We start from the raw sequence: 10,758 nt of genomic DNA, 5'->3' as shown, positions 1-10,758 counted from the left end.
CAAGTGAAGAGTTGCAACAGGTTGCCAACTATTTTTCATTGACATTACTCACTGAACCTTCTTAGTCTACTCTAAATCCAATTTGTCATACTCTAGGGATTTACATCTGCTCCCAAGTCTTTAGAGTTTTCATTCTTCTATTCATCGAATGTTTACTACATGGTGACCCTGGGTGAGACCCTATGCTAGGATTGGGTTGATTGAGTAACAGATAACCAGGTTGTGTGGTAAACCCACAAAGATGTTATTTTTGCCATAAAATATAATTACTCTGCAATTCACCATGGGAACAGCCTCATTGAACAACTGTAAAATACATGGGCACAATGCTCCTTTCTCCATTTTCCAATGTCCTGAAAACAAAAATTCACCATTATTACTCTATTGTGTCACTACCTAAAACCAAGGCGTCCAATCAACCTGACTCCATCAGAGGAAGGCAGGTTTGGAAGAAGAGACTACCTGCTCCAGAGGGGGAGCTGCAAGGGGATGGGCAATACCCACCCAGGCAGAAAAGATACCAGACAGACCCAAGCAGCCTCCTGACCTAGTCCTATAACAACCCCAACAGAGAAGTGAACCTCCTTAATGGAAAATAGATATGTTTCTTACTTACACCTATTACAGTTCTACTCTTAAACATTTCCTGACCCCTAAATACTCTGCTCAGCTAAGGGGAGGTAGAGGAGTGGGGAATCCCTGATGTCTCCAAGTGCAGTCAGGATGAAGCACAGCAGACAAGATTACCTGGAAAATGCCTTCGTCTCTACTCATCCCTTCCTACTCAGGCAGTGCAAGAGAAAGAAAGGAGCTTGGGGTGGGAAAATGTGGTGAGTAGGCAAAGAATACCTCGTTCTTTGTTTCTGATTAATTCTGTTTCTCTGGTGGCACAGGACTGTGACCCAAAAAGGATGAATTCTGCAGGCTTTATTAGATTTCAGTATCATATTTGGAGGAGACATGCAGCATTTCGGACATGTGCACAGAATCCTCTTTTAGGTCTAACAGAAGAGGAAAACGACATCATGCTAAGGACAGGAGCTCAGAAAAAATGATCTAGAAAGTCTAATTTAGTAATCATCTGGCTCTAGCCTCTTGAGAATAAATCACAGTGTAATGTTTTGAAAGGCTTCAGGGCTTTAGGCAAACCTAAGACTCAAGATTGGATATTGGCTCTGCCACTTACTGGTGTGAAAAATTCTCTTAACTTCCTTGACCCTTAGCTTCCTAACTTTCAAGTCAGGTTAGTGGGCTAATAATGCAGTCCAGGGTGGTTGTGATGATTAAACGGCATATTCATGTGCACAGGCAAGGTATTGTTATTCATGTGACTGAATGATGTAGATAGGAACTCCTCAGACCAAAGCTCAGGTGTGTGAAAATGTAAGCTTACCTTTTTCTATGGTTGAATTTAGACAGTATAATTAAATCTAGTCCGTTCCAGGTAAATCAGGTTGATTCAAAGTATTCTCAGTCAAAAGTGGTGGACGTGGTCATACTTGACAGTATGAGTGTGAACCTTTTTCCTTTGAGTGGGACAGGGGGTGGGGGATGCTACAATAAATGGGAATGGGGACCATTCCCTCTGGATCAAACCCAAGCAGCTGGAGATGGCCACATGGCTGATGTTGGCCAACAGGCTAGTCTCACCCAGTACATCAAATCAGCAGTGAACAGGAAGTGAGGGACACTAGAGAATTTATCCTGGCAGCAGCGACAGCAATGGCGTCCAAAGTCCTATTCTGGGAGTGGCAGAGGTTGACAGCAGTGATGTCCTGTGTCCATTTCTGACAGGGGTGATGCAGTGGTGGTGTCATCCACATCTCACCAGAAACTTCCTGTGCTGTGGTTTTGGCTGGAGGTAATTCACCCTTTTTCTTGAACCCACTAATTCTGAGAACTCTCTGGTATCCTTACTGTAAATTCCTTTAATGCTTATGTTAACCAGAGTTGTTTTTTTGTTTCTAACCGAGGATTCTGATAATTCGCTTAAGCATTTCTCCTGGAATCTCCCTGAGATGGTTGTGGGGTGAGGCACCCAAGCTCCACAGGGATTTACATGGCAGCAGCTTATCCAGAGGGGTCTCCTGCATGTCGTTCATGATCAGTTCCACACAGGCATCTGCGGAGATGCATGTGGTTTTATCTAGTCTTTAGTCATCATCCCCTCTCCACAGCAGCCACACCTGAGATGCCCTTGTTCCTATCCGGCCCCTCGTCTTATGGTTCACACCACATCTACTATGGGCAACTCCATCCTGCAGGTCTTCCAGCCTCATTCTCAGATGCTGAACAATGTCAGTCCCATGGAAAGAATCTGCTGTCCCTGCACCGCATTAAGGGATAAGGAGGATCTGTGGTTTTGCCACAAGTCAGTCTGCCTTGGTGCTTCTGTTTGTCTAATCTGTAGTGGCACAAGGAACTATGGGGTCTTGCTGCCTCCCAAGACCCTGACAAGAAGTGGAACATAGAACTCCTCGATATTTGGATCCCCAAATCTGTCTGGGGCTTCTATGGCCGTCCCCTGGGATTCAGTCCAGCGTAGGGGGAGGGCAGGTTACAAGGACTGGTTCTTGAGGACATTCACCAGATCCTAGTGTTTTCTAACTCTCCCCCACCCCCAGATCCGAGGATTGTATGCTTCTCGGAGAGGGGGGGAAAGAGCGGCCCAGATGTACCACATATTCATCCAATTTTATTCCATGTTTATTGTCTAGACCCGGACTTTGGCACATATATCACTGTTTATTTAAAAAATGTATGCACATGGCTACTTTATAAATCATATTAAAATGTATGTAGTGCAAAACAGTAGCTTTTATCTCACCTTTACCATCCTCCAAGTTATTACTTTTAAATACTTTAGCCGTTTCTTTTACAATAAGATTATATTGCTATTTATTGATTTATCTATTACTTTTCTCTTATGAAATATGTATATTTAGCTCTATTACATTTCCCTCTTCTTCTGACCACCCTTCCATTAAAAATGTTATGAAAACACATTAAAAGACAAAAATATAGCACTGAAAGTTAGGACAGTGATTTGACTGTCAAGCAGCTTAATGCCAGAATATGGAAGAAACAGCTCTATATTTACTTAGGTGAACTAAGAATTGCAGCTGATAAAATTTGATGTGAATATCAAAAATGATTATTAAAAGAGAATATAGGTAAAACAAATATACTCATAAAATTATACAAACTTAAGAGGAGGCAAAGGAAGATGTGGGGTGGTGATAGGAGGAAACACATGTTAAAATATTCATTTTACACAGAAAAGAATCAAAATACAGTACACACATTTTCTGCTTTGTTTAACAGAAAAGATACTTTTGAATAACTTAAGGATAATCACAAACAGAATTAAATCAGGATTATTATTTCCTAAATGAATAGAGAAAAGAAAAAAAAGAAGAAATCCCAGAAAATAAGGAAGGGTAGTTGACATGAGTGCATAAAGATAACATAAGAAAAGGCCTATTTTTACTTGTTTTTTTTTTTTAATGTTCTAGAGTTTCCCCCCCAGCTTTATTGAGGTATAATTAACAAATAAAAATTGTATCTATTTAGGTTATACAACATGACGTTTTAAGGTGTACAATGTGATGACTTAACATATGTATACATTGTGAAATTATTACCAGATGCAAGTTAATTAACACCTCTATCACCTCACATGGTTACCATTTGTGTGTGTATGTGTTTGGTGAGAACACTTAAGATCTACTCTCTTGGCAAATTTCAAGTATATAATACAGTATAATTAACTATAGACCCATGATGTACATTAGCTCCATACAACTTATTCATCCAAAAGTTTGTACCCTTTGACTGACATTTCCCCATTTCCCCGGGCCCCAGCCCCTGGTAACTACCATTCTATTCTCTCTTCTATGAGTTTTATATTTTTAGATTTCACATATAAATGAGATCATACAGTATTTGTCTTTTGGTGTCTGGCTAATATCATTTAGCATAACACCTTCCAGGTTCATCCATGTTGCTCCAGATGGCAAATTTCCTTCTTTTTATGGCTAAATAATATTCCATTGTATGTATATGCCACATTTTCTTTATCCATTCATCCATCCATAGACAGTTAGGTTGTTTACATATCTCAGCTCTTGTGAATAATGCTTCAGTGAACATGGGAGTGCAGATAACCTCTTCTAGATCCTGATTTCACTTCCTTTGGATGTATACCCAGAAGTAGGATTGCTAGATTGTATAGATTGTATGGAGGTTCTATTTTTAATTTTTTGAGGAACCTCCCTCCTATTTTCCATAATGGCTGTACCAATTTACATTCCCACCAAGTGTACAAGGGTTCCCTTTCTTCACACCCTTGCCAACACTTGTTATCTCCTGTCTTTCTAATACTGGAAACAAACTTATTTTAAAATCCAAGCTCTGCATAGTCTAGCTGTGTGGTTTAGCCAAGTCTCTGAACATCTTTGTAACTCAGTCTTCTCATCTGTATAATGAAAATAAAATGCCCACTTCATATGGTTATTGCAAGATTGAATGAGATCAAACATGCCTCCTATTGCATGGAGTCAGTAAAATTTCACATTCAAAGTAGCATAGTCCAGGCATCTCTTGAAGAACATAAAGGAAGTTCAATTCAAAACTTAAAGTATGACTTCATAAAATACAGTTTTCTCATAGCGCATAGCTTCTCGCGAATCCCCATTCAAGTCCCCCATTAGTTTACACATCACCAAGCTCTCTTTGGTCCATATAAGCTCTTGTTCTCATAGTCCTTTCCATCTTCCTCCTGACCTATCCAGTCTTTTCTCTCTCTACCCACTTTCCTGATGCTCTATTTAAAAATCATAAGAAAATGACCACAAATTCAGATCTCTTCTTACAGGAGAGAGGATGAGAGAAGTTGCAAAACTCAGGCAGAGAAAAGAAGGAAGTGAAATTGGAATTATGCTTTAATAAATTTTATCCCCATAACATATGTAAAGTGCCTTACACATAATAAATACTTAGTACATAATTATTTCCTTTCTCAATGGCTCCCAACATTTCATAAATGCTTAGTCTTTATTTTTGATATGTCGTCCATAAATAAAAATAATTATTTAATCCTTGAACACTAAATTTCTCAACACTCTCTCTCCAACTCTACCAAATTAGCAATATGAAAATGGGCACTGCTTCACAGGAGAGTGACTGCTGTTTTAAAGCAAACCTATGATTCAGATAAAATTAAAAACCTATATTACAATATGAATAATCACCTCCTCAAGTCTCTAATCTATGCTTGATATATTTTTTCATTGCATTTTCTTAAAGCAAGGCACACCTGCACCCCATACTATCCCCGAGGGGGCCTAGAGTGAAACTAGACTCGCAAAAGACCCCCTTGGTGATTCCAACTTTTTTAAAAGTAAGAGTTTTTTCTCCTGACATTTTAGAAGTGTTATGAAAACTCACTGGATTCTTGGGATTTGGAGAGGGAAGAAAAGAAACAACTGAAACCTTGATTTTCCTCCCCTGGATATCATGTTTGTTTTGACATGTGGGTGTGGTGTGCTTTTCTGGCAATGACTGCACAAATTCAACCCTGGGTGTCTACAGGACACAGCACAGCCATGTCTATGTTGCTTGGACAAGGAGTATTGCTTTTCTGTCTGCAGGTCATTCACCCACAGCTGCTGGGTTCAGGTGTCATAGCACCAAGTTGCTCTGCTCTTTCATTAAGATCTTAAGCTACATACTTATGTGTCTGATAACAAACAGGGAGAGGGACTGCTGAAAAGTTTAATGTAGTGGTGGATGGAGATGGGTTTTGAGGTCATGGATCTGTAGGAAAGGTACAGGTTGCAAGTTTCTGACCCTTTGGGACAAGACACCATTGTCTTTTGTACGACACGTTTCTAACAGAGTGTCAGGATGCCATCATTTCTGCCCCATCTCTTTTTCATTCTGCAGTTCTTTCTGCCTCCTATCTCAGTGGAAGGTCTTCTCAGATGTCTTTGAGAGTTTGAGGTTGCATCTCCCTCATATATCTTGGCACTTATGTAGAGAGTGATATATGGGTTTTTTTGCAGAATTTCTTCTGCTGAAATGAGTTCTAACATTTTATTTGCTTCAGTCATCATCTTTCCCTTCCTCCGGCCATGGATTATTCTGCTTCAGCCATACACAGTGGACTACTTGGGGTTCATGCATTCATCATATTATTTCACACTTCCATACCTCTGCATGTGCTGCCCCCTCTACTTAGAATTCCTTTTCCTTAGAGCCACAGACATAGAAAACAAACTTATGGTTGCCAAAGGGGGAAAGGGGGGGGGTGGATAAATTAGGAATTTGGGATTAACATATACACTCTACTGTATATAAAATAGGTAACCAACAAGGGCCTACTGTATGGCACAGAGAACTATACTAAATATTTTGTAATAACCTATAAGAGAAAAGAATCTGAAAAAGTATATATAAAACTGAATATATGTATATATGTATAACTGAATCACTTTGCTGTACACCTGAAACTAATACAACATTGTAAATCAACTATACTTCAATTTAAAAACATATTTTTAAAGAATTACTTTTCTTCACTTCATTTAGCTATCACCAGTGCTTGTCTCTCAAAACTCAAGTCGTGTCACTTCTTCCTGGAAATCTTCCTTGACTTTCCCATTGTGCTCCCCTAGCAGCCTGTAAATACCACATAAAACCAATATTTCCTGAGCACTTATTAAGAGTTAAGCATTGGGTTAAGCACATAACCTCTATTAATTCATTTAATCCTCATGACAATCTTATGTTGAAAGAACTGTTAGAATCCTTTTACAGACAAGAGGAAGAGATGATGAAACATTAAGGAACATGCCCCAGGCCAAGCTGGTGGTGAGGTCCAAATTCAAGTGCAGGTCTGCCTGACTTCAAAGCCTGTCCTCTTTAGCAATAGATTATTTTACCTTTTCTAATAATTAAGGTATATTTGCTGATATACTTTAATTATGGGAATGCTTTACTGGCTCTTCCATTAATTTGAAAGTTCCTTGGGGTCAGAGCTAAAATCTTACTTCAGCATATACTAGTAAGGTGCCTGGCTTAGATCAAGGGCTCAACACAAAGAGCTGTTGAATAAATAAGAGTGGAGGTCTCTGTTCTGTCACTCTCTGTGTTCAGTTTACATTAGAGTACGTCTTTTCTCAGTAAAACTGAAACTCAACTTCACCAGGTCAAACCATACCATATGCTAGTGAGGAAAAGCAGAAGGAATCCGAGGCAACTGCCATATTGGCAGGTCTGAGTTGAGTGAACAGGAAAAACAATGTGTAAGTGCCCATGGATGCCAAGCTCCAGGGATGAATTAGTTTGTGCAGCTGGGAGTCAGTGGCAGCCAGCCCACCAATTTCACACAGGAAGCAATCATCAATAGAGGAACACAGACAAAGGGCAGGAGAAAGATACCCTGTGAAACCAAAAACTGATTGAGAGAAATCCACATAAGTCCAGATAAAGAACAAGATGGTGTAGACAAGATTAAATGTAGTGTCTATTTCAGTAGTGATCTTACAGGGTGGACTACAGGATGTGCCTGAGCATTTGCGGTAACCAAATCACCTATAGTTAGGACTTAGTAGTGACTCCCAGAGAAACAGAGATCCAGGATTTGCTTAGAGAATTGTACCAAGGAGAGAAAGGATCTGCACTCATGGAAATAACTATGTGGTAGTTTTCTAGGCAGTTTTGAATCCCAAGCTCACTTACTTAAAGAATGAATGAGAGTGAATAAAAGCAAATATGTGGCATAATTAAACAGATAAGGTGATGAATGAACAGTCCCACTGAAAGTAACAGACTAGGAATTTGCATGAGAAAAAATATGATTGTGGATGAGATCTGTGATGAGGAGAGGAGAGAGTTAGGTATTTTCCAGGAATTTTGAATGTAGGAATTTTAGGGGGTCATGTGTTATATGCATAGCTGGAGAAGTCATACAAGTGTAACAAACAGGGAAGAAGAGTTATGTAGTTAAGTAAGATTGAAAGGTGACCGCAGAATGGGTTTCAGATGAGACAAAAGGGAGAATATAGATGAATGTGTATTTCAAGTTTTGAAATTAAGAAGAAAATATAAAATTATTGGGAATAAACAACATGCAGCAAGAGAACAGTGAAGAAAATCAGGAAACTATTTCTTTTTGGATATCAAAACCATGGAGATAAAAATCCTGGCTTCAAAAGAAGGAATTTCAATAAAAGAAAACGGGGCAGGAGAGTTCTGGGAAAATGAATGTAAGAGGCAAAAATTAAAATGATAAAAATAAAACAGCAGCCCACTGTAGGAAACCTAAATTCCAAATCTATAGAAAGAGAGCAGTGATATTAAGCTTGAGACAGCAAAGTACAGAAGGAAGGGGGCCACTCAAAGCAGAGCCAAAAAGATTAAATAAAATGTGAAGAGCACAGATATGGAGAAAATGTGCCTTCAAGTTGGAAATGGGATTTAAATAGCGCACATGTACAGAGCCCAAGAGGAGAAAAGAAGACTCAATGTTTCAGAACAAGAAAAAATGTTGAAAAGACACTGCTTTAGGGGCTCTCCGTACAGATCGGTCTAGGAATACAGGTATATGGGGTATAGTGGTTAATGAAAGTTTGAAAATCATGTCATTTCTGGTCAAATTATGGCTTTGAATTGTAGGAAAAGAGCTAGTATATAAAATATTACTGTCCCAAAAGAAACGGGAAAGAGGACAATTATGGAAGGAAATTATACTTATCCTATAAACCAGTGGTTCTCCATGGCAGCATGTTAGAATCCTATGGGAGCTTTTTTTAACTGTACCTGTCTAGACCCTGGCTCCAGATATTCTAAATTAATTTGTTTGGGGTGAGGTCCCAGCATCAGTATTTTTAAAAGCCCCCTTCAGGGGAATCCACTATGGGGTCAAGGTTGAAACCACTGTTACGTGCCCCTGAGTCACTTGATGGTAAGAAGGAATTGCATCTGTGTTAGCAAGGAAACATGAAAGGTGACTGTCTGAAATATAAGATTTAGGATCAATCTGTAAGAGAAGTCTAATTGAAGAATGCTTATTTATATAAAACTATTTACCATGTAGAATGACAAATCTAAAAGAGAATCAATAGAGGACATATTTATGTGTAAATAAAAATAAGTGAAATTTAAAGTTGAAAAATATCTAAAATAAAAAATGAGAAATTTGGCAGGGGTATTTAAGGAACCAGCAAATCTTCTTAGAATATGAAAATATTTACAATAAAGTGAAAGGAAATAGCAAAGAGAAGGAAGACTATGATCTTATAGAAATGATTTATGTCTTTGTCTCCCCAGTAGATAGAGCGGGGCCTGGCATGAAATTGGAATTCATAAATTTTGCTGAATAAAGGAAATCTGCATAAGGGTAGGCATGAGAAAACTGGGTAGGAAATCAGGGAGGCAGTGTAATGGATAATGAAAAGCAATGAACTGGCAGTCAGTGCTGGGCTCCACCCACCAGCAGGTCGTTATGTGAGAGGACAAATCAATACATCTCTGTGGCTTACTGTTGGACTATGTGGGCTCAAAGCTCACCTAGCTCTGAAAGTTTATGATCGTATCATAGCTTGAAAAATAAATAGACCATCAAAGGGAAAGAAGAAGTCAAAAACCTTAAAAAAGCAAAATGGAGTGTGCCAGATGCACATAATAGAATTCATAGATAGATAAACTGAAGGTGAGGAAATGAAAGCCAAAACACCAAAAACGGGAGTAAATAAAACGAGTTCAGAGGTGCACTAAGATGTAAGCTCCCTGAGGACAGGAGCTTTGTCCATCTTGCTTCTCACTCTATCCCCAATACCTAGAACAATGTTTGGCTCATAGTGGGTGTTGACTTGACTGGAAAGATGGGGAATGCCAGATTTTTATAGAGATCCAAACAGGGCACTGACCTGGAAAGTGTCATGGAGGAAATGGTCAAAAGAAAAAGATGTCCAATAAGCACAAAGTATTCACAAGTCATCAACATCATGTATCTGTATGACTGATGTCTTACATTGGGATTGCCATCAACTTACCTTGGTCATACCACGTGCAGTAAGTGCACCAGGACACAGGCCACATGAAACATTGGTTTGAAGCTAAGTGTGGTGACATGGAATTAATTCAGATATTGAAAGGATTTTAAAGTAGTACAGTACTTGCCAAGTTTGTTTGTTTTTTTTTCTTCAGCCAAAAGCATGTGCTTTTCCACAGAAGAACACCAAGGGACCTTGATCATGAATCCATTTTTGTACTGCAGGACAATTCCTGAGGGAATACCTCAATTATACTAAAAACTTTCTCCAAATAACTCCAATGTCTTCAAGGTTTAGCCCCAATTATTTTTTCTCCAAGTAAAGCAGGTCCTCTAATTTACAACTCACAGCTTTCCAAAGAGTAGGAACTTTAACAAGGAGTCTACATTTACCTATCTTAAGTTCAAAGACTATATGGACTTACTTAAGCTTTCCTGTCTCATTTCATCACCCACAAATCAAGAGCTTGGATACAATAATGAGGTAAACCAAACCAGAGGTCCACAGGCATTGTCAGAGGACACTGGCCAATAAGTTGGGCCAAGTTTTCCAGGGTTCAACATGGCATTCCTTTCATCCAGCAGCCAACACACTTGCATTGAACACCTGGATTGGACACTGTACTAGGTGCTAGAAAGATTCATAAGTCAAAGTGTCTCCCCAGAAGGCTTTGTGGTCTAGTGGGAGAGACAGACAGGTC

At 39.1% G+C, this 10,758-nt stretch overlaps 1 pseudogene across 1 annotated transcript in view; it reads left to right on the top strand.

The window, feature by feature from the left end:
• Positions 1–1,618: 1,618 nt before the first annotated feature.
• LOC309646739 (protein Z-dependent protease inhibitor-like) overlaps positions 1,619–10,758 on the top strand; it is a 28,308-nt pseudogene continuing 19,168 nt past the window's right edge. The window contains exons 1-2 of the transcript in view: positions 1,619–1,680; positions 1,795–1,861. The product of the transcript in view is annotated as a protein Z-dependent protease inhibitor-like (transcript). The remainder of the gene's footprint in view (positions 1,681–1,794; positions 1,862–10,758) is intronic.

This window comes from Balaenoptera physalus (assembly GCF_965194825.1).
Source record: "Balaenoptera physalus genome assembly, chromosome: 17".
Classification (NCBI taxonomy): Eukaryota; Metazoa; Chordata; class Mammalia; order Artiodactyla; family Balaenopteridae; genus Balaenoptera; species Balaenoptera physalus.
The sequence above is the reverse complement of the archived record's forward strand: the minus strand, read 5'-3'. Positions and strand labels throughout refer to the sequence as shown.